Source organism: Solanum lycopersicum, chromosome 3 (assembly GCF_036512215.1).
Source record: "Solanum lycopersicum chromosome 3, SLM_r2.1".
Lineage (NCBI taxonomy): Eukaryota > Viridiplantae > Streptophyta > Magnoliopsida > Solanales > Solanaceae > Solanum > Solanum lycopersicum.
In genome coordinates, this window is record NC_090802.1 from 30,523,108 (window position 1) to 30,545,956 (window position 22,849).

The following is a 22,849-nucleotide window of genomic DNA, read 5'->3' on the forward strand; positions in this document are numbered from 1 at the left end:
GATCCCTCCTTTATCAATCCAAATTACCTATGAGGTACTGGGGAGAATGTGTGATAACTGCTACCTACCTTATCAGTAGATTACCCACCAAATCACTATCAAATAGGTCACCATATGAACAATTGTACCAAAGAAAACCTATATACTCTCATATTAGGAGTTTTGGATGCTATGTTTCCCACCATTTTGAAAAACCATAAAGATAAGTTTGAACCAAGGGCAACACCTCATGTATTTTTTGGATATCCTTACAATACAAAGGATTACAAAGTCCTAGATTTGGCCACAAAGAAGACTCATGTATGTAGAGATGTTTTTTTTATCATGAACATGTTTTGCCTTTTGTCATTACTCCTGATGGTTCTAGTTTTCAATCTATTTTGAAATTGCTTGTTCATCACCCCAATAAGTTGACTTGTATGCTTAATAAAACAAACCCTTTGGTCAATGATGAGATGCTGGATACAGACACATTCCATGAGGTTATTACTGACCAAGTAACCAACACTAGTTCTGATCCCATACCTAACACAGACTCAACTTCACCTAATACTACACCATCATCAACACATAATTTTAATCTTTCCACTACTTGTGATGCTTCACCAGTGCCAACACCTAGAAGAACAAGTTGAACCCTTCATACTCCTAACTATATTAAAGACAACAATTACATATTACCTAACCTACACTCCATAACATCACCATCTGAACAACAACATTCCCTTACCTCATTCCTGTCAAATTATGAGCATGTTTATTTTACCACTTTATGTTCCAGTAGCCAGCAGCTAGTAAAGGCCATTTCACATGAGAGTGAACCTTCCTGTTATGCTGAGGCAATCTTAAATCCTGCTTGGCAAATGGCAATGACACAGGAGTTTGAGGAACTATATGCAAATGATACATGGGAACTGGTCCCACTACCAGTAGGTAAGCATGCCATTGAATGTATGTGGGTGTATAAAATCAATCACAAAGCTGCTGGTAGTGTAGAAAAATTCAAGGCAAGATTGGTGGTAACGGGATATACAAAACAAGCCGGGATAGACTATACTGAAACATTCTCACCTGTAGTGAAAATGACCACAGTGAGAACTCTGATTTTGTTTGAATGTAAAAAGGGGTTGGAGTTTATACAAATTAGATGTGAATAATGCTTTTCTTCATGGTGATTTGCATGAGGAAGTATACATGACAATGCCAGAAGGACTTATGGTGGACAACAATAACTTAGTTTGCAGAATCAAGAAGCATTTATATGGACTAGAACTGGCCAGTAGACAGTGGTATGACAAACTGGCCAGCATTTTGTGTTCAAAGGGTTATACACACTCAAACAGTGACTACTCATTTTTCTATAAGAGAAAGGGAAGCTCTTTGGTTTTTGTTGTTATATATGTGGATGTTGTGATCTTGACAGGTACAGACTTGGAAGAAAGTTGTTCATTGAAGTGTTTCTTGCATGATTAATTCAAAATAAAGGATCATGGCAAGTTACATTATTTTTTAGGACTGGAAATACTATATAGATATGATGGTGTTATTCTTTCCCAGAGAAAATTTACTATTGATCTTCTTAAGGAGTTTGATGTTTTGAATTATAGAGTTGCAACATCACCACTTAATTCTACTGAAAAACTTAATGCCACAGATGGAGAGTTGTTATCAGTTCCCACTCATTATAGAAAGCTAGTTGGGAAACTTAATTTCCTCACACATACAAGAACAGATATAGCCTTTAGTGTTCAACATCTTAGCCAATTTATGTAATCTCCTAGAGAACCACACATGAAGGTTGCTTATCATGTTCTTAGATATCCGATGCAAGATCCTTCTTTGGGAATTTTCATCTCTAAAAAGTCTGATCTTCCTATTACTGCTTATTGTGATTCAGATTGGGCAGCTTGTTCAGATTCAAAAAGGTCAGTTAGTGGGTATTTGGTTCTTATGGGAGACAATCATGTTAGTTGGAAGTCCAAGAAGCAATCTACAATATCATTATCATCTGCAGAAGCAAAATACAGAGTTGTGAGACAAGTAGTAGCAGAACTAGTGTGGCTTGAGAGATTGCTTGATAAACTAATGGTGCAAAGTTCATTATCCATACGTGTTTTCAGTGATAGCCAAGATGCAGTTCATATTGCTAAAAATCCAGTTTTTCATGAGAGGACAAAACACATTAAGGTGGATTGTCATTTTGTGAGGGACAAGCTTCAACAAGGATTGATTGCACTTCATCATATTTCCACAAACTCCCAATTGGCAGACATATTTACCAAGGCCTTAACAGGAGTCAAGCATTCTACGATTCTAAGAAAGTTGTCTGTAATCACACTACCTACAAATTGAGAGGGGGGGTGATAGAATTAGTTAGAGTTAGTTACTAAGAGTTAGTTAGGAATTTGTTAAACACTGTTAAGTAGTTAGTTGCAATTAGTCGGTTAACTGGTCATTCACATGTTTTATTCATGTATATATGAACAACTATTGTAATCATTTTTTTCATTCATTGAGAAAGGAATAATACAAAAATTCTCTCTTCATTCAAGAATGATCCATTGTATCCTCTGTTCTTCCTCTTTTCACGTTGAGCTCAATCTCTGTTAATGGATGAAGCTCATTGTTTTGATGTTGCAGTTTAAAATTCTATTAGTGGGTATTAGCGAATGAAATTTTACAATTAGCGACAAGAAAATTGGTTGCTAAAAATTAAAACGGTCGAATTTCTTTTGTCGTTAAAGGATCTTTTACAACCGGACATCAAATCCGATCGTTAACTCTTAACGATGGGGCTTTAGTAACCGGTGACAACCGGATTGTTTTCGACTATTATCAATTTATAGGTGTCGAATTTAGACTTTTAACGACTAAATTTCCTTCGTTATAGATTCTTTTTGGATAGTGTGGATATCAACAGTTTTACTAATAGTTTTAAAAAAGTAAACTCTTAATTAATATGTTGAGGTGAATTATTTTTTGAATTAATTATATTGGAAAGGGAATTTTTAATTAAGATATACCTCTTTAATGCTTCTAAGAAAAGTTAATAATCAAATTTATTAGGCGCACGTGTTTTTCGTACACTCTGGGCGGTCCCACATAGGGTTTAAGTGGTTCACATGAACCCACTTGGTTGAAAAATAACACCGCATATATATGCATATTTAATTAGTTTTAAAATTTTATATCTATATAATAACTTTTGAACCACTAGCACAAGTGTGACCCTTGGTCAAGTGGTGAAAAAGGCATAATTTTCCTAGCCTGCCTTCGAATCCCCATTCCTACATTTTGTTTGCACTTTTTTTATGCAAAGGATTGATCCAGGTACTATCGCTACTTGACTTGCTTCTAGGAATGAGATTTGTGACTATCAGAATTCAAGGTGAGTTGCTCTCTCTTTAGTGGTACTAGATTCCAGAGATTCCTTTTATTTTCTATCTTATTTTTCTCTCGACAGTGATTTTAATTCTTCAAACTTATTTCCTTTGTATATGCTCTTATATTAGTGTCACCAAATATTGGAGTTGTTTTCATTTTTCACTCGTCAATTCCACATTTATAGAAGTTAGTTGACCATTTTATTGTTTTTTTCGTATTATTTACAATGTTAATTCATAATTGATTAATAAGGGATGGGGTTTGCCTAACGTCCTACGAAGATGACAGGTGCCCTCGCGACCTGATGGAATTTTGGGTCATGATTGAGTTCCAGTTGGACTCCCCACAAGTCATGCACATTTTACATGGACTAGGAAACAAAATTTCAACTCAATCGTTTACACACTATTTATATAATGTAATACATCCCCACATTGACATGCAAGAAATATGATTCTATAGTTAATTTTAATTTTTTTATCATAAGAATTGTAATAAAAAATGGTAATATGCTACTTCTCTTTAGTTTTATTCTTTTGTCTTGCCATTTTTTTTTCTTATTTATACAATTATCAATATATGATGAATGTATTTGGGGTTGAAAGGTCTTCTACATGAAATAGATGTATTATTGTGTTGTTATTCCTTTGGTAAATGACTTTTAGTTTTCTTCCATCACACTTTCAGGTTATCTTTATCGTAATTCTCTCTTATTATATTAATACTAGACAGAAGTAACACGGGAACAATATTTATAATTTTTTGTCTTACTTTATGAAATATAGATCAAATTTAGAAAGTCAACTAAATTTTTATATAATTTTAAAATATTTAAATTGTTAATAATGAGAAATTATAATAGTTTTTATGTAATTTTTAAATGATTCCAACTATATTTAGAATATTTCGGAACTGAGTAAACTTAAAAAATTGATGCCAATAAAAAGTTTGATTACAAATATATACCATATGATAGCATTGAACCAAGTTTGTGAACTTATTTTATATAATAACAAACTGTGACACTCGTATAGAAGGTTAATTGAGATGTAGCTTCAATTATTTTGATCATTAATCATAAAATTGAGAAGTGTGTAAAGAGTTAAATGTGAAGAACCAATGCTAATCATAAAAAATAAAAAAGAAGAAAAAGAATGAATCACATTTGCACATACATAGAAGGAAGTATACAATTACTTCAATAATAACATGACTTGACGTACTAAACAAAAGGTTGATGAGGCAATTGTTTTGATGTAACCAAAACTGAGACAAATTAACACGCAAATACAAATAAAGATTATGAATTTATTGTCAATTTTACAAATTCAATCAGCTGTCGAAAGAAATTAGATAGGTGTTTAACATAAGCAAATTTTCAGCACATGTAACATAGACAAATTCTAGTCTAGTATTTATAAAGGCTATATAAGTTGTACTATCAATTGAAACCCAAATGTATATTGTAGGAAAGAAAAGCTTTGATCAAACATAGGAAAGAACGGAGGCTTCATTTTGAAACAGGGATGGACGGTGGCCTGCGACAATTGACACCTAAATTATTTAGTGTTCGTTAATGAAGGAAGCTTCATGACGATAAGAAGAAGAAGAAACTCATCTAAGAGACAGCTAAGAAGAAGAAGAAGAAGCAGGTAAGAAGAAGAAGGAAGAGTAGTATTTTCTTGTGTAAAAACTTGTGTTACATGTGCAAAGAATGAGTTGTATATATAGCTCTTTACTATACCAAACTACTAACAACTTTTGTAACTAACTAATTGACAAGTAGTTATAACTAACTTTATGTAAAAAGACTATTCTACCCTTTTTAAATTCTAGAGCTTTCCTATATTACAACACTCCCCTTCAAGCTAGAAGGTGCAAAAATATTCAAAACCTAGCTTGGATAACAAGTGTTCATGTTGTAGTCTAGATAACCCTTTGGTCAATACATCAGCTGGCTGTTCTTTGGTATGAATGTATTCCACTTTAATCAGTCCCTTTTGTAATTTTTTCTCTTATGAAATGGCAGTAAATTTCAATATGTTTTGTTCTTTCATGATATACTGGATTAGCAACTATCTAAATAGCAGCCTTGCTGTCACTGTAAACTTCAACTGGTACTTGAACCTTAGTACCTATTTCCTTCAATAATCCCAGCAGCCACACCAATTCTGAAAGAGTTGAAGCCAAGCTTCTATACTCAGCTTCAGCTGAGCTTCTTGACTGTCACGACCCAAACCGGGCCGCGACTGGCACCCACACTTACCCTCCTATGTGAGCGAACCAACAAATCTAAACCTTAACACTTCAATATAATATCAACATAAAGTAATGCGGAAGACTTAAACTCATTAATAAAATCAATAACTATTATTATCCCCAAAATCTGGAAGTCATCATCACAAGAACATCTACGATCAAACGACTAAACTAAGAGTATTCTAAAAGCTAAAAATACATAAGAAGCTAGTCCATGCCGGAAGTTCAAGGCATCAAGACTTGAAGAAGAAGATCCATTCCAAGCTAGAAGCATTAGCTCACCCTGAATTTCCGATGTAGTAAGACTGGCTTGAATTACTGTTGAGTTGAAGACGATGGCACGTTTGCTGCACTCCACAAATAGACAAGAAGAGAACATAAAAGTAGGGGTCAGTACAAAACACGGGTACTGAGTAGATATCATCGGCCAACTCAAAATAGAAATCAATATATACCAAGTAATATCATAAAATCAACTATGATACTCAACATGTAGCAACAACAAATACTATATCATTAACAATTACCGTCAAGTTCACACATGAGGACTCAAGCCTCGATACCATACTCATTTGGGAATCATGTTCATTAGATTGAGTATATTAACATCTTTCAAGATTCATTATCTTTATTTCTCTTGTGTCGGTACGTGACACTCTGCTCCCTCAATATTCATTAATCCTCTTGTGTCGGTACGTGACACTCCGATCCCCTAAATCTATGTGTCGGTTCGTGACACCCGATCCCCTAAATCTATGTGTCGGTTCGTGACACCCGATCCCCTAAATCTACGTGTCAGTTCGTGACACCCGATCCCCTAATACTACGTGTCGGTTCGTGACACCCGATCCCCTAATACTACGTGTCGGTTCGTGACACCCGATCCCCTAATACTACGTGTCGGTTCGTGACACCCGATCCCCTAATTCTACGTGTTGGTTCGTGACACCCGATCCCCTAAATCTACGTGTCGGTTCGTGACACCCGATCCCCTAATACTACGTGTCGGTTCGTGACACCGGATCCCCTAATACTACGTGTCGGTCCGTGACACCCGATCCCCTAATCTCTTTCCATCAATTCATCAAGCCTTCTTTCTTACCAAGGCATCATCAATCTCATTACTTTAGTTCATCAAGCCTTCTCCCTTACCAAGGCATCATCATTAAAAAGAGATTAGGTTTTTATCAAGATTTGGGATTCAATAACTTCATCATGCTTAATATAATCACAATTATATAATCACGTTCATGCATGCATACAATTAAGCACATAGCAGGGTTTACAATAGTACCAATGCATATCATTCTCTATTAAGAGTTTACTATGAAAGCATGAAAACCATAACCTACCTCCACCGAAGATTCGTGATCAAGCAAGCAAATTTTCCCAAAGCTTTGTGTTTTTCCCCTTCTCGATCGTCTCTCTCTCTATCGATTCCCTTCTCTCTCTTTCTCTTGTTCTTTCTATTTTCTTTATTCAAACCCTCTTTCTTTTACCCTAATTAGTATATAATTAAGAATAAAAGATGACAATAATAGCCCACTAATTAACTTAAGGTTACCTCTTTTATCCCCCAAGAAATTGAGTTATTAATATAGACCCACGAAATATATAATTATAGCAGGAATAGTCCAAAACGCCCCTTTAAAACTTAACCAGAATTCCAACTTCAACTGGGATTACGCAACCTGTGACGTCCCGTCGCACTTGCGACGGTCCGTCATGCAGGTTTGTCAGAGACTCGATTTCCTTAAGGAGTCTGTGACGGCCCGTCGTACCTACGACGGTCCGTCCTGCACTTCCGTCACGACGTTCAGAGAATCGTTCCCTGTACCAAATTCTCAAGAGTTGAAGTATTTTGAAATGGTGGATCACGACGGTTCGTCGTGCCTGTGACGGTCCGTCCTGCAGGTCCGTCACAGGGTTCAGAGAGTCGATTTCAGCACCCAAATTTCAGAATTTCTAAGTGTTTTGGGACGAGACACCCTCGACGGTCCGTCGTGCCCATGACGTTCCGTCGTGGGTTCCGTCGTCTCAGCCTATTTTTCCAAAAATAAAATCTGCTGCTCAAAACGACTAAACAGGTCGTTACATTGACACTGTTGTTTGCTTCTTTACCTTCCATGATATTAATGATTTACCAATCTTAACCATATACCCTGTCATAGACTTCCTAGTGAGTGGACAAGATGCCCAATCAACATCACAGAATGCAGTAACTTGTCCATCTGAATCACTTGCTAATAACAATCCTTGACCAGGTTGTTTCTTTAGGTATCTGATCACCCTTAATGCAGCATCCAGATGAGACCTTTTTGGTTGCTGTAAAAATTGACTCAATGTCTGAGTACTGAAAGATATATCTGGTTTTGTCATATTCAAATACAACAACTTTCCTATTATCTTCTGATATGTTGTTTGATCAATCAAAGGATCATCTGGTTCTGCTTGTTTCACATGCTCATCATATAGTTTAGATGTTAGTTTGACACTGATGTCAATAGGTGGTCCTGCAGGCTTAGCTGCTGTCAATCCAACCTCAGCTATAAGTTCCAGTGAATACTTCCTTTGATGCATTAATATACCAGCTGCTGATCTGGTAAACTCAATGCCTAGAAAGTATTTTAATTCTCCTAAATCTTTCATCTTGAATGCTTGTTGTAGTGCCTTTTTTGTGTCTTCTATTAGTCTAAGACTACTGCCAGTAATTAGCATGTCATCAACATAAACCAACACTAATATAGTTCCCTCTTCTGACTGATTAATAAACAAGGAATAATCATGTTGGCTTTGTTTGAACTTGAGATTGCTAAGAGCTTCAGTCAACTTTTGATTCCATTGCCTTGGAGCTTGTTTCAGACCATATAGGGACTTTGTTAGTCTACATACTTTCTCCCCCTGACCAACAAATCCCTGAGGTAGTTGCATATAAATCTCATCATCCAAATCACCTTGAAGAAAAGCATTGAATACATCCATTTGATGAATATGCCAATGCCTAGCTACTATAAGAGAAACAATGGTTCTGACTGTCACCATTTTAACAACAGGTGAGAAGGTCTCCTTGCAATCTATTCCTTCTTGTTGAGAATAACCTTTAGCCACTAACCTTGCTTTGAGTCTCTCTATCTATCCTGATGAATTGTATTTAACCTTATAAATCCATCTACACCCAATAGCCTTCTTTCCCTTTGGCAGATCAGTAAGCTCCCAAGTATGTTACATTCTAGTGCTTGAATTTCATGTTGCATGGCCTCTATCCATCTTTCATCTTGAACATCTTCTAGATAAAACTCAGGTTCCTTAATAACAGAGGTGGCTGCAATATAGCTTTGGTATGTAGGAGAAAGATGATCATAACTCATGTACTTTCCTAAAGAGTACATGACATCATTGTTAACAGTCAAGGACACAAAATCTTTCATCCAAGTTGGTTTGAGTTTCTGTCTAGTAGACCTCCTATAAGTAGTAAGACTTGCAGACTCTTGACTCATCTCAGTACCACCAGTTGGAGACTGTTCTACCTCATCAACAGAAGACAAAGTATGAGTCTCATGAGACACAGTAGGAGGAGGACACCTGGGAATCACAGGACTTGTACAATGTACATCACTACTTAGTATGTCAGAAATTTGCATAGGATCCAAAAACACTCTTTCTTGTAATGAATGATCTATCTTTGTAAAAGGAAACACATCTTCTCTAAACACCACATCCCTACTTGTGAAGAATGATTTATCAGTTAGATCAAGAAGTATATATCCCTTTTGTAACTCTGAATAACCCATAAGTACTGTTGGTCTTGATCTAGGCATCAACTTATCATGTTCTGTTAAAAGTTTAGCAAAACACAAACATCCTAGAGTTTTGACATGAGATATTGATGGTTTACTACCATACAACTTTTCATAAGGAGTATTAAAATGTAGAACACTACTTGGTAACCTATTAATGATATATGCAGCAGCCAACAAACATTGACCCCAATATCTGATAGGAATATGAGCTTGAAGTCTCAATGCTCTGGTAACTTCAAGTAAGTGTCTATGCTTTCTTTCAGCAACCCCATTTTGCTGAGGAGTATATGGACATGATCTTTGATGTAGGATCCCCAATTCTGTAAATAGCTTGTGACATCCTGAGTTTACAAACTCAGTACCATTATCAGTCCTCAACACTTTAACCTTCTTTCCAAACTGAGTTTGAACATATTGCAGAAACATTCGAATGGAAACACACACAACAGATTTATGTGAGAGTAAAAATAGCCAAGTTACTCTTGAAAAGTCATCCACAATGGTAAGAAAATACTTCTTGCCATCAACAGTAGGTGTATTATAAGGACCCCAAAGATCAACATGAAGTAGCTCAAAACAAGTAGTACTTTTAATGCTACTATTAGGAAACACATTCCTTTTTTGTTTAGCAAATGGACATACAAGGCACTTAGAAATGCTACATGCACTTTGCTTATTCACTGAAAACATTCTTGCAAGCACTGTTGATTATACATGACCCAATCTTCTATGCCATAACACCATGTCTGTCTCCTTAACATCATGAGCAGCAAATGCAACCTCAACTTCCTTTTCTTGATCATTACACTGAGTAGTCAAATGCTTTATTAACAAGTACAATCCTCCTTCCTCCTTACCAACTTCTTTCACCTTCCCACTGTAAAGTTCCTGGAAAACACCAAAATGAGGAAAAAGGGTAACAGAACACCCTAGTTCCTTAGTAATCTGACTTACTGATAACAGATTATACTTGAAATCAGGTATGTGAAGCACATTTGATATAACACTCCTTGTTGATAAACTACAAGATCCAATGTGAGACACCTGAGTAGTAGTACCATTAGGTAGATATACAGGCTTAGAGACTTCAGGTTCATGTACAGTGTTTTTGGTCAACATATTTTTCAAACTAGACACCATATGGTTTGTTGCACCAGTATCTATAATCCACATGTTACTTTGTTCAGAAACAAAAAATGTTTTACCTGTATTGTTTGCAGTATTACACCCAGAAGTTGTAGGCTCAGACTTTTGTTGAATCATTTTTAGAATGTGATCATATTGATCCTTTGTAAATGTACATCCTTGAAGCAACTGTTGAACCTCTTTCTCTGCTGAACTCACTGTTCTATTAATACTGGGATTCTCTTATGAAGATTGATACTGCTCAGATATACTTCCCCATCCTGGTGGAGGAACATTGGTGTTCATTCCATAAGTGAGATTTTCATGTGTTAATTGTGTCTGACTTTAGTTGTTACTACCAGTATTACCATATGTAGGAGAAGTTCCTTGCACCTTTCTTTTGGACTTAAAATCAGGAGGATAGCCTACAATCTTGTAACAAAATTCTTTGTTGTGACCCATACATTTGCAAAAATCACATATCAACAATGTGTTCCTTTTCAATTTTTGACTTACATTGGAGCTGCTACTTGCTTTAGAATAAAGAGCAACTGACTCCAATGCAGCTGAAATACTATTAACACCACTCACTACAGCCTTTTGACTCTCATCACCAACTATCATAGCATAGGCATAGTTGATTGATGGTAATGGATCCATCATCAAGATTTGACTTCTTGCTTGATGATAGGAATCATTTAAACCCATTAGAAACTGGTACAACTTCTGCCTATTCATAGGAGCAACAAAACCTTTGGATATTTCACAGTTACAACAAGGAGATGGCACCAACACCTCAAACTCATCCCACAAGCTTTTCAGCTTTGTATAATACATAGAAACAGAAACAGTACCCTGCTGCAGTGAAGCAATATCTTTGTGTAGACTATAAGTTCTAGAGCCATCGATTCTATCAAATCTTTCTTTTAGATCAGTCCAAACATCAAAAGCAGTAGAAGCAAATGCAATACCACTTAGTAAACTCTTGGATACAGCATTCATTAACCATGACAAAACAATAACATTCACTCTTTCCCATTGCCCCCACATTTCCTTACCAAACATTTCCTTTCTAGCAGTTCCATCAATCAAACCTATCTTATTTCTTCCTAGTAGAGCTATCTTAATAGATCGACTCCACAAAGTGTAATTCTCACCATCAAGCAACTGAAATGAGATAATACTCATACCACTAACATCAGTAGGATTAAGAAACAAAGGATGGTTATAATCGATACCTTGACTCTGCCCAGAACTGACTTGTGAAGAATTATATGCACCTGATCTGTTTTGACCTGAATCTACATTTTCACCTTCAATTGCCATTTGAGATTTGAAAAACAATGATTCAACTGTAATTCAACAGACTGGAACTTAAAGATCTTTCCAACAAAACTTGTGAATCTATGAATCAGTAACTAATTCTTTGATCCTGCGATTTCTCTAAAAAAATGTGAATCTATGAATCAACCGTGATTCTTTGATTCTGTGGATTCTCCAGCTTCATCAGTATTTACTGAGAAGCACAAGCTCTGATACCATGTTCGTTAATGAAGGAAGCTTATGACGATAAAAAGAAGAAGAAACTCAGCTAAGAGACAGCTAAGAAGAAAAACAAGAAGCAGGTAAGAAGAAGAAGGAAGAGTAGTATTTTCTTGTGTAAAAACTTGTGTTACATGTACAAAGAATGAGTTGTATATATAGATCTTTACTATACCAAACTACTAACAACTTTTGTAACTAATTAATTGACAAGTAGTTATAAATAACTTTATGTAAAAAGACTATTCTACCCTTTCTAAATTCTACAGCTTTCCTATATTACAACATTTAGTATTTCACTCTATACAAATATCTTTTCTGTTATGTCTTTCTCCATCATCTTTACCCTAGATAGTCTGCCCTGAATTTTTCATGTAGGAGTTTTTTCAGCCATCTGAGCTATGCTTTCTAATATATCAATTATTGCAAATTGTGGAATCTGGGGATGAGATGTGTACATATGCTTGCAAAAGCAATTGTTTTTTTATTTTGTTTATCCAGAAGTGTGTTTGGGCTTATCGATTCCCTTCAAGCCACTTAAATAATAATCACAACTCCCCTTAACTCCTTCTTCTTCAATCTTTTCTTCTACTTGTTTTAAATCATAACTAATTCTGATGAAAAACTTAACTTTATGAAATTTGCTTCACCTTCATAACTGATCACTGGATGGTCATTACAAAAGTAAAAATTTCTCCTTATTTAGCAATGTAACTTGTCTTAAATAAATCACACCGTAAAAGCAATAAACGCAAATTTAGATATTTGAAATATTGATCAAAGAAAATAATCTAGGAAAAGTTCCTTAAACTAGTGACAGATTTCTCCGAAAAAATTTTTAAGCTAAAAATATTTACTCTGTAAATGAAAATTAAAAATAAAACATCACAATTGAGATTTTGATTAGGAATATGAGATCCCTTATGTTTACATTTACCAATTCACTTATACATAAAATCGAAAATAGAGAACGATAGAAAAGTTGAGAGAAAACATGAAGAATGAAAGAAACAATTGGAACAGAAAAATTGAAACCATAACTAACCACACTATATGAAAGAAGATAAGCTAATTAAATATAATCCCTATGTACCAAATTAGTGAGGTATATATATATATATATATATATATATATATATATATATATATATATATATATATATATATATATATATAAAAGTAAATGTTAAAACTACCCTTGAATTGAATTGAAATTCCAAGAAACAGACAAGTTGAGATTTCCTAAAACTCTCTCTTCCAAATACTACTAGGCAAGAGTTGTTAATTTTTTGTAAATCAAATGTATTTTGTGAGCCGAATGAAAGGATAGTGCACACAAGAAGACACAAGCATGTGTGCGTGTAATGGAGATATAAGAACGCTAGCGTGCGCATACATATATATTTACAGATAGATATGGATAAATATATTATATATATTAGAAATATGGTTGGCAGTTGTTTTGTTCGTTGTCATGGTTGTGTTATTTAGGTTGGATATCTACAGTATTTACATAATGCTACATTTTGACAGTTACTCAGTGCCATTCAGAAATCATATGTGAAATAAGCTGAAAAATGAATTTAGTATATAGTTACTATGAAATAAGATGGAAGAAGAATTTAGTATATAGTTACGGGAAGAAGTTAAATTATTTAAGAATTTATAAGTGATTGTAAAATTTAAATACCTGTCAATGTCTTAGAAGTAGGCAACAAAGTCCACGCTATCAGCTGCTAAAGTGTACGCCATCAAGACAAAAAGTTGTTGCCAACCATATTGCAAGAAAGTATTATTGCAAGAAAGTATTTCACTATAACAAAAGGAGAGTATCAACTGTTGAAGAAATATACTGTTGTGATATCCATATACAATCATCAGTTTTAAAATCAATATGACAATTGTAAGTATGAATTAATTAGTAATTAGTTTTCAATTCACGGGCTTAACAATTGATGAACTTTCAACCATCAAAATCTGACAACATTTTCTTTTTGGTTGTTATTTTATGGTGCATCAAAAGATTTATAGTTGGATAACAATGAGAGTCATGTAGAGATAATACCTTTTAGTCTTCTTTTATCATGATTTGCTTCAGCTTGCGTTTACTGCTTTCTGGAGTTGTTGGTGCGGTGATGGGCAGTGGCAGATTGCTGGCAATATCTTTTTCGGTGATTGACATGATAAACGGTTTTGCTGAAGATGCATTCTTGTTTTTTACAAACAACTTCTTTATTTGGATGGTGAATGTCCTCTCTAGCAGTTTGTGTTGCACTGATATGAATGACAACAATTGTTTCTGAAATACAGAAGGAAATCATGTAAGATTAGATTTTTAAGAAATAAACGAGAGATTATAGAGTGTTTTACCATGATGCAACGTATGTCAGGAATTTCTACTACAGTAAGAGACAATAGTTCTTCTCCAATTTTATCTAAAATCATAGTTGTTGTTGAATGAATATCATCTTGGATGATTAATTCAAACTGACATCTAGGCAAAATTCATTTTGGTTATGTTCAAAAATAATTTTTATAATAGAAAATTGTTATTTAGTTAGCCATCTTTTGATAACCCAAAATATATTTATTACACATTGGAAAATATAAGAGATTTCATAACAAGGAAAATGTTATGGTTATGCAGTTACTGATCTCACTAATATGATTCTCATACCTAGGTGTGAGATGTGTTGGTCGACGGCAGGTTGTACAGTAGAATCTTCTCTGTGATCAAATTCTTGGAAAAAATTGCTTCCAATCGGAGCAGACTAAGACACAGAATTTTTGAGTTTCATTCAATATTGATAATTGAGCTTGCATGTGAAATATTTCGCCCTAGGCATACGTATGAAATGGTAAATTGTATTAATATTTCAATTTATAAACAAATTTAAGATGTAGATGATGCGTATATCAAAGGTTGTTGCTGGATGTTGACAATAGGCACTATGTGTTCTTCAAATGGCACAAACAAAAGAGAGCATGTAGTTGTGGTGTTTTTTGTTGCGTATGTGCTGAGAAGAGGTTTTATTTCATTGGACCTGTATGTAAAAAATGTTAAAGATGTGAATACATTTATTTGTTTATGGAGAGGTGTATTTTGAATATGATGTCTTTAATGCGATAGCTTGTGGGTATGGGGGATCAATCTGGATTATTGTACCAAATTTATTTGAAAGGCCTGCATATTATTTAATAGTTGGTGTTATTTCGATCAATATGTGTTGTACGAGAAATTGTTAATATGTTTAATTTACCTGAAGATGATTTTGGTTTGGCCACTTTTCTGGCAATAATTACTGGGAATTGTTGAAGCTCTTTCAGATGTGTGAGAAATTTATTTCCATATAGGTCAATGAATTCTTCCCAGAGAATGAGTTGTGTTGGTTTGTTTCTGTTTTCATTAAAAAAAAAAAGATAAACAGTGTTATAATAGATCATAACTTACATATCCACAAACAAAATTGGAAAAATGTTCACGAAAGGAAGTAAAGAAAATTGTGTTACTATTGTTGTATATACACAAATAAAATGAACATCATCAAAGTAGGATGCAACATTTTTACTGTTATTTTCAAATTAGGGTCAAATTAAAGACAAAATTGAAATTGCAAGACCTTGGTGAACACTATGATATCCCTTTAGTTGGTTCTGCTCATACAGACATGACAGATGTGCACATGTCAGCAGTAGGTTTTCAACGGCTGACTTTTGACCTGAAGTTGACAATCCCTTCTCTTATTGAAGGGTATTCCTTTTGGCTATTGAAAGTAGGAGAATCAAAGAAGAAGAATTCTGACTAAACAAAGACATAATAAGCATACTTAGATTGTTCAAATAGTTAGGTGTTGCAATATTTTTAGAGAAGTTATTACTATAAGCAACTTGTAGAATTAGCTAATTCTTCCATGAAAGTGGCTGGTAAGTGTTGTCAATGAGTCTTGACATATGATATTTTCCACTCTTGAATACCAACAATGTGCATGACATTCCTCATAAGAATGAGATTACAAGTTAACCATTACTATGTCCCTATAATCAGATTTGGTATATTCACACACATAGATCAAATTTAATCAGTCAATCAAAAGGCTAATCAAACATCAATAACAACTGATCTATTAGATAAACCCGATACTCTAACAGGCTAGGGCTGCTTCCTTCCCATCGTGTCCTTCCTTGTGTGTCAGATATATAAAGAGAGCGCACAGAAAAAGAACGCGAACTGAATCGAACTATTCTATGGTGAAGCATCCGAAAATTAGAATAATCCATACCATAGTTGGAAACTTTTTATCAAAATGTAGTATCCAACTTATCCTTTTCTCCTTATTTATTATTTTTTTTTCACTTTTGGGCAACATTATCAATCAAGAATTAGATGCACCAAAAAACTTTGCCAAATTGAGTGAAATTTTAGATCCTTAGATCAAGCCAGATACTATAGAAAGGTAACATTCAAATACAAGATGTTTGAAATCACAGAGAAGGGAAATTTTTTAAAAAATATTTACTTTCCAAGAAAGAGGATCAATCAGACACCTACATCACATTTGAAAATTTCAACTTTGACGAAAAGGAAGATGACATGACAAGTCACTAATAAATCCAGTTATTTGACACAAGCTCAAAAAAAATAGAAGGATATAAGATAGTTCAACAAACGTACATTTACATTCACGGTAAGATAAAAGTGCATTAGTATATATGGTCATTATGGCTGGGTAATACTGCAAGTTGATATTACTGAAAAGCATTAACATCTATCACGTCTGCTTCACCAAATCATTAATTTCAAAGACAATAATAAAGACATGAATTTTCTGAGTTTCAAAAATATATGTCATCTCTTCCTTATTAGACAGTCCAGAAGGTACAAAAAGGGGATGGTATGCCAGATTTTCTTCAAATATTTGATGAATTTTTCGACTCTACAAACATTTACAGAGAGGCATCTCAATGTTTCATGCGTCTTTTTCGTTAATGGAATGGAAAAACAATTTTTTATATGTGGTGCACATATTTGATTGTTGCGATAACATTTTTTCTTATTTATCATAAATAAAAAATTAAACTTATTTAGCACCAAGATAAGAAATAAAAACTATTTGTGCAGGAACTAAAGTAAATTGTATGCTTGTGTTAGACACAATTGGCTTATGTCAGAATCTGCAAGAACATAGTTTCCTGATGATCCAAAACAGAAACTGTTATAAAATAAAAAGATGCGTTGGGGTGATTTTCAAAGAAAAAGTTTGGAATGACTTGAAAAGGTTGTATTTTCACTCCCTATTCAAGGAAACTTGTTATATATAAGAAGTTGTCGAAGATCCTAAATCTAGGACAAGTTTAGCAGGTATATTAAGTCAGTAAAAATTTATTTAGCTTGAAAATTGCATTATTCTTTTGTATATATAGTAGACTATGAATTCTTTGGTACTAATTTACTCCTATTTCAAAGGCAGAGAGGCTATTTCCTATATAAGTTAACAAAACCAATAATAGTACACAATGCAGACATGCAAAACAGAACTTTACTTACATTAGATAACTTGTGAATGCATTGTTCCACGAGCAGCGAAACAACAGTAAATATAGTCAACACAGAAGCAAAAAACCATGTTTGTGTCAAAGTTGATGAACGAAGTTCTTTCTATAAATATTTTTGTAACTAATCTACCAGAATTTCTGATTTATTAACTTTAAATCAGATCAAATTGTACTAATTATTGATTGTTTGTCAGTTCATTTGATTGATATATTCTGCAAGCAACATAAAAACTCTGCTTTTTTCATTTTTAATAGTGCAATAAATCAAGAATCATCCGAGACTTAACTTTCAAAAAGATGTTTTGACTGTGATTTGGACTCAAACCAGCCAGCCAAAAAAAAACAGAAGAAGAGGCAAAGTAAAAGATAAAAATAGTGGAGTGACAGTTGGTATATAGCTATAAAGGAAAAGATGATTGCTTCGTACATGTCTTAGCATCTCGAGTTTTAGATAACAATTTTCAGTTTTGAAAAGTTGGAAAGTAAAATTTTACTTACTCATAGTCGATAACAATGAATTATTCAATTTTGTTCCCATTTGATGCATATGATGGAGGGCTACCATTTATGACGAGGGCAAGAATATCTTGCAGAAATTAAAGAGTTATTAGTAAGTTGTAATAGTCATGAAAAATGAATTATATGTGTGGTAAGTATAGTGTTAAGATATTTGAGAAGTACATAATTCAAAGCCTATAGCTTGATAGTCGAAACTGTCAAACGATGTAGTTTTTAGCAGCGTCGGTGGCAGCAATGGTGGTTCAGGGGGTATAACTTGATCTATTGGTTCAAAATTTGTGCCTTTATCAATTGTTCAGCTAAATTGATGAATATGATTTCCATACGCGTTGGTTGACAGAGAAAAATGCCCCCGATAGCAAATATGTTTGGAAAGAAACAAACTCATTTACATAATATGTGATATCTGTATCGTACATGATAACTTGTATTTGAGTTTTCTATGAGAAATTTAATGAAGTTAGAAAAATATAAGGTAAGTGAAATAACATATAGTTAATATAGAAATTCAAAAGTGGTTTGAATTGTTGGGAATAGTTATTTTTTATGGGGTATATAAAATTTAAAGCATATGAAATATGGGTGGAGGTTTACCCATGGATGTGATGGCTTAATCAATAAAATGAAGATTACAATAAAAAATGTAAGTACTGATTTTGCAAATAATTATTTAAGGAACACATCAACAACATTAAGCAACACTTTTAGCACAAAAATTAATTCTCAATATCAGTTCACAGATGTTTTCCTGTGCGTTTATAAAATCAGTTGACAGATGATATTATTAAGCATCTATCCTCCCTCACTATTTGTATGATAAAATTTCATTTATTCTATGATCACTCAGCACTGATCATTTCTAAATATTTACATGAGAGTTCGCTTAAGAAGCAATTCAGTTTCTTAAATGGATTGGTATCCACACAGATTTCAATTAATCTTTTTTATATTTAGCAAAGAAAATCAACAGCATCGAACCCAAGCAGTAACTAACTTTCCTATAACACAAATTATATCTACAAAATAAAGAGGAGTAAAACATAGATTTAAAAGGATAAAACGTGCTTCAGAATTCAACTTTCTCCATATTCTACAAAGAGAACCAACAACATTTATCCCAATCTGTAATTCTTTTGTAATAGAAAATATGTCTATAAAATAAAGAAGATTAAAATGTAAATTTAGAGTGACAACAAGTGTTTCACATCAAAACTCACAAGCAACAATATTTCAACTAAGTAGAAGAGCATTGAATTGAAGATAAATAAATGAAGGCAGATTACAACCATTAAAAAGCAAAGTAAAAATGATATGCAACTTGTATATTTTGCTACAAACTGATTTGTGAAAGTAGATGAATATCTTTTGTTTATGTGATAAACACCTCTTCGTCTTGTAATATCATCAATTGATATTTCTTGTTTCTCTCCCTGTTGGTTCGAGGATGGCCTTTATCTACCACTTGAACTTTACAAGTCCATTCTTCCGTGTTCTCGTCGATTTTGTTGATATTCTATATTTCTGTCATGGATGGTAACTGAGATTAAAATATGCAAGCCAACATAATAACGAAAGATATGAAATAGAGGGATATATGAAGTTAAATAATAGGGATAATGTCCAAGTACCCCCTCAACCTATGCCCGAAATCCCAGAGACACACTTATACTATACTAAGGTCCTATTACCCCCCTGAACTTATTTTATCAATAATTTTTTACCCCTTTTCGGCCTACGTGGCACTATCTTGTGGGTCCAACGATGGTTGACTTTTTTTTTGAAACCAGTGCCACGTAGGCAAAAAAGGGGTAGAAAATTACTTATAAAATAAGTTCAGGGGGGTAATAGGACCTTAGTATAGTATAAGTGTGTCTCTGGGATTTCGGGCATAGGTTGAGGGGGTACTTGGGTATTTTCCCTAAATAATATAATACAATATGTTGTCTACCTATGAAAAACTTAAGATAGTTTCAAGAAAAATCTTTTTCAATAATGAGATCATGTTTCCACGTATACCATCTACTAATAAATTCTTACTTTGTCTAAACACATTTCTGTTAATTTTCTAGTCATTTTCCGCTTCATTAGTAGCAAGACAATAACTTTGTATCCTTGAACTCCTCAGACACATCCAAATCTTCTATCAATCAAAATGGAGCAGAACAGAGTGATTGAACAACTACTAACGAAGGAGATAAAATGAGGAGTGAGAGAAAAAGAGATCATAATAACGGATAGGAAAGAACATACCTATAAACGAACCTTAGTTGTAAGAATTTCAAATCCTTACCTTCACCCTGCACCGTAAAATAATTATAGAATAAATTTAGTATTTTTGTAATTATTATTCATCAAACAACATCTGTTATACTATGTGGCCTTATCTACACAGACAATTAAGTTGATCACAAAATTAAAGGTTGCTAACTTTTTTTTCCAAAGAGGTCGTGCCAAAATACACATTAATAATAGGAATTCAGATAAACAAAAGGTTACTTCATCTAACAAAACACAATAAAAATGTGAAAGAAATAAAGAATAGTACACCAAAAACCATAATTACTCAACCAATATCATAGAGTTAAGAACAATTCTAATGAAAATGGATCTCACTATTATAGTTGGATGGAAATAGAAATGGGATGAACCAATCTAAATGAAAATGAGCAGAAGTGTATAACTTGGACAGCTACAGGCATTCCATGAACCTCTTTAGCATTTTGAAACACAGTTAGATCATGCCCTGATCGACTCTTGAATTACTACACTGCTAGTACAAATTAGGGTTGTGGAAAGTCTCTATCAAAGTTTGGAATACACTCCTGCAACTTTATGGCGGTCCACATGCAATGGAAGTAGTGCAAGAATTTGTTAGGATAGAAAAGAATATGTTATTATAGTAAAATACTGATATATCTCCTTAATTTTCTTTTGGGGCATCATAGCTTCAGTTAATGATGTAAAAGTCATAATAAAAAAATAAAATAAAATAATTTTAAAGCCATGATCATTTCAACATGTGAAGTAGTTGTTCTGTATTTACTGTCCAACAATAGTCTTGATGTTGAAAATCAACAATAAGGCTCCTTACTTGATTAGAAAACCAGCTTTCCGTAAACCTTAATGGGGGAAGTTGATTTGTGCTGATAAGTAGCTGATGACTATTGTTGTAGCTACTTTACAAAATTATTGGGACTCCAAAACACAAGATAAATAAAAAATTACAAAAATCGAGAAAATTAATTCAGATGGGGAAAAATCATATATGAACAGAGGAAGTTGAAAATAATTTTGATAAAGAAACTCAAGCTAAATAAACCACAAAGTAAATTGGAAGTCCAAACTAATACTACATGTAACAAAAGACAACCAAAATCTACTGCATGTGAAAATATATAGATTTTTGATATATGAACATAGGAAGATAAGCTGATGTATGCCATTGTTTTCGGTTAAGCTCAAACAAACACAATGCTACTCAAAGATACAAACTTTTAAAGGGAAACAACCCATTTAGGCACAGAAATAAAATTTATAAACTACATCAATCCATCATATTAAAAATTAAATTCAATTTCATTCTTGATTATACACCATAAACAAGAAGAGAGCTTTAGTTTTTATGTTATTTTTTTGAAAAAAAAGGGTTCTTACATTGGCAATGGAATCCAATTGATGCACAAAACCTTTGTTCTTTCTTGTTCATCTCTTATAAACCTCCATACCCCACATACCCAAATAAAATTTCATATATTCACACACCTAAATCAAACTTAATCACCCAATCAAAAGGATAATCCAACGTTAATAACAATCCCAAAAGAAAAAATAAGGAAACATTCACATACCCAAAATAAATTTGGAACTTCAACTTTGATGAAAAGGAAGATGACGGGGAAAAAAGCTCCACATACCCAAATCAAATTTGGCATATTTATACATCTATATCAAATTTAATCACCCAACCAAAAGGATAATCCAACATCCATAAGAAAATCTCAAATGGGAAAACAAGGGAACATTAGCTGAACCAAATCAAATTTGGAACTTCAACTTTGATGAAAATAAAAATGACGGGAAAAAAACAAGCTCAATTGGAACATGCAAAATCTTACCTGGTAAATGATGAAGAGAAAGAATTGAACTTTGATGTGAAAATAGTGATATCATTACAGGAAGAATAGAAGGAAGACATAGAGGATCACATGCATAAGTTGATATCAGGAAGACACGTTGCAAAAAGAAATTGAAAAGACAAAAATTGATTTAACAACAAGATGACACCTAACCATTATAGAAACTTTAAAAGACAAAAATGCCCCTAAAAATGAAGCAAGCATGTTGAACTATCCTTTTCTAATATAAGAGAAAGGCGTGATAGCCCATGCAAGCACGGGCCTAATATTTGGAGTAAAAAAATAATACTTTCAGATGAAACTCGATTAATATGAATATGAAATTGTAGACTTGAAAAGATGATGCATGTAATCATATTATCAAATGAACTAACATAGAGAGATCTAAAAATTTAATTTGTGATATATCTTGACATAGCAACCAAACATATCACATCACTCAAATTCTAAACTGTTGCAAATATATAAATAGATTAACTACCAACAGATCCTTTTTTTTGCTATAATTTTTCGATGTCTTCTAATGAGATC

At 33.5% G+C, this 22,849-nt stretch overlaps 1 long non-coding RNA gene across 1 annotated transcript; it reads right to left on the reverse strand.

The window, feature by feature from the left end:
• Window positions 1-19,350: 19,350 nt before the first annotated feature.
• Window positions 19,351-22,562, reverse strand: LOC109119775 (uncharacterized). The gene is made up of 3 exons (XR_002027199.3): window positions 22,298-22,562; window positions 20,433-20,479; window positions 19,351-19,703 (listed from the first exon to the last, which is right to left on the reverse strand). It is a non-coding gene; the product is annotated as an uncharacterized lncRNA (long non-coding RNA).
• Window positions 22,563-22,849: the final 287 nt, after the last annotated feature.